This window comes from Vigna umbellata, chromosome 6 (genome assembly GCF_029865625.1).
Source record: "Vigna umbellata cultivar VRB3 chromosome 6, Vumbellata_1.0, whole genome shotgun sequence".
Classification (NCBI taxonomy): Eukaryota; Viridiplantae; Streptophyta; class Magnoliopsida; order Fabales; family Fabaceae; genus Vigna; species Vigna umbellata.
In genome coordinates this window covers 30,924,019-30,927,504 of record NC_142170.1, presented here as the reverse complement: position 1 = coordinate 30,927,504, position 3,486 = coordinate 30,924,019, and positions in this window count along the sequence as shown.

The following is a 3,486-nucleotide window of genomic DNA, read 5'->3' as shown; positions in this document are numbered from 1 at the left end:
TAATTTGAAATAAGAAATCAATTTCATGAATATAAAATTTAGTACTTTTATTATGAGAATGTTGAAATTTAGTTTCCATAAAACTTTCAGTGGGCTAAACCCACCTTAGACCCTGACCCTAACCTCCTTAAGAGATGGCTTTTGGGGGTTGGGGCTTTTTTTTGGCCCCCATTTGAGGGGCTTCTTAAGAGGGAGCTTTTTCAAGAATGAGTTAGGGCTAGCCCCGGGGTCATGGGTCAAATTGACAGCTCTACTTATTCATCTAAAACATACATATTTGAAGCAATCTCTTGCAGAAATGATGTCTTAATATCTTTAAGTAGCCTTTTGGAGTTCCTCTAAAGTTTTTCATTCAGCGCACAAATGATGTATACAATTCTTGTACAAAGAACTACACCACTTTCCTACTAACTATTACATATTTTCTATGAGAAAAACACATATTTCATGAATAATCACAACTTTGAGCTAATGAGATAATTAATAAATATGAAAACAAGTATTTTTCACACTTATCAATTTTTATTATATATTTTTAACAAAATTAAATTCATTTATATTTATATTTTACATTGAATTATATTTAAAATTGTTTTAAAGTTGTTAATAGAAAGTTATTATCAAAATTTATTTTAACTAAAAAATATGTTAAACTTATTTATCAATTGCATTCCATAAAATAAAATAAATTCAATTCTTTTAAATCATTGTATATTTTTAAAATGTATAAAATTCAATCATTTTTATACAAATGTTTTAATTGATTTAAAAATAATTTTTTTATAAATTTAAACGTAAATTGTTAAAGGAATTTTAAATAAGTTTATAACATTTAAAAGAAATTAACTTAAAATTTAAAAATAATTTTAAATAAATTTTAATGTAAAATATAAATATGAATAAACTTAAATAATTTTGTAAAAAATATTTAATAAAACTATTTCTATAACATATATAGAAAAATTAAATTTCAGGGAAAAAATTTTTCCTTTTAAAAAAAAATTGAGATTAGATTAAGACAAAACAGAAATAGAAAAAATAAATTGAAATTAAAACAAAAACACTTAATATGACAGTGACACATGACACTGTCACGGCCACATCACATTATCACTACCATATGATATTGACATTAGTTTGACATATGCAAAATTTTATTTAAAAAAATTAAAATAAAAATAATTAAAAATTATTTAAAAAACAAAAAAAAAACATTAACTAACATGTAACATATCTTTAACAGTTTAGTGCAATATTAATAGAAAGACCTAATTACATCAATTATTTATTTATTGTTTTATATCATTATTTAATTTTTATTAGTATTATATTAGTATTATATTAGTATTATTATGTCATTATATTATTATTACATGTTATGATAAATTACTAATTTTTAAAAACTATTAAATTTGTTGAATTCTTCATTCTTCAAATTTTGTTCCTATAATATGAACTCTTCTTATAGATTACAAATATGTGAAAATTTATTACACATTAAAAAGGGTCTATTGAAAAAAGGCTTTTTTTTTAATTTTTTATATTTTAAATTCCAATATCAACAGTTTTTTTTAGATTTTGTAACATCCTAAAATATAGTAATCACTGTATCATAGCATTAATTACATTTCATAATAAAACAGTGCAGTCTTTACATTAATACTACGCTCAAAAGCTGAACGACATTAAGTACAACTTTACGTACAATATAAGAGAAATGAGAAAGTGTAACATCCCAAAATTATACAGTCAGCAACTATATAATAGAATATTAACATATATTAATATGATAAAGCAGTTTTACAATAACAGAGAACAAGATCCAAATAATGGCCGAACGGCCTTACATATACACGTAACTACGAGCGCTACAAATTATTAAGAACGAACGGTTTACAAAAGAAATACCGAACGTTCAATATTCAAACGCAAGCCAAAAGGAACGCTTGCTCTAAAGCGGCTCGCTACTAACTACACTAACTAAAATAACCGAACGCCTTTACTGTTCGGCCTTCACCTCAACTTCTACTAAATTATCTTCAGCAATAACTTCCTCTTCAAGTGTTTGCTCCAGAGACGCGTCTCCCTCTGCTCACATCCACACGGATGATCATTGCATTTGACAAGACGGATATACAAAAACCGACAACACAATAGAAATGCAAGGGTAAGCTTATTGAATTTAATTTAAGTAAAACATACAGTTCATACATACCAAATATATTAATTAATTCACAATACATGCATTCAATTCATCCATTTCATCCATTAACTCAATCAAATTCCTGGTACTAGACCGACCGTCCGGACTGTATGAATTCTGTGTAGCTACGACGTCCGTGCACCCAGGTGGAAGAGCTGGAATACTCGTCAGCTGCCACCTGAGGTTAGTCCGTTCTGTCCAAGTTACAGTTATGGACTAAGACCTCCTGCCATTCCCACACATGACATACTCCTCTCTACTTGAGAACAAGCACTCACGGAATATCAGGATGAACCGCCAGCTAAGCTTACCACATTCATACTTTACAAATCTCAATCTTTCAACCAAGAGTCGTTCCTCCCTGGAACGCTCGTTCAAAATACACAATCATAATTTCATCTCTTACATCATTCGCACATCTTAACCTTTCATCTTATTCACACTTTCATTCTTAGTTTCACTTCCATAAAAGAACGAACGTCCAGCCCTCTTTGTAATAGAGGACGAACGTTAATACATTACCAAGAGAGGCTCGTTCACGAGTAGAATAAAACCAAGACAGGTTATTAGACGAACTCCATTATAACTTGACTCAGTTAGATGAACTGAATCTAGTACGATCTGGAAAATACTTAGAATGATTTAAGTTCAATAACTCTGGAATGAATCCAATGGATACATAATTCACAAACGTGTTTAGATAAATAAACCGAACACGAGATAATTCAGGAGACAAACCGCCAGTCAATGACCGAGCGCGAAACTAGGCATTTAATGAAGTTTTGGACGAACGTCGCTGAAGTATTGGACGAATGTTACTAGGACTATTGGACGAACGCTATTTAAATTTATGGACGAACGCTATTTCAATTCAGGACGAACGCTATTACCGCTTGTTGATAATTACAGAAGGAATGAACGTTAGGTATAGGACCGAGCGTTCTTTACCACATACACATTTGGACGAGCGTTCGGTATAAGACCGAGCGCTACTTAGGACGTACGCTTTGGGTCGAGACCCATAGCTAATTCAATACCTTTGAAATAAGATTTTTCATAAGTTATAATATTGAAGTTACATTTGGAACAATATGACTAAGTGTTTGAATATATTCTCAGGCTTCTCAAATTTCTCACAAACACTCAGGGTATTTACGTTTGGCCGAACGTGTTGGAACAATCGGTACCGTTATAGAATTTTGCACAGCGGAATAACTTATAAAGCGGAAAGCGTGTTCAGTCAAACTCTTAATAAGATGGTCAGTTTTATAAATTTAATTTAC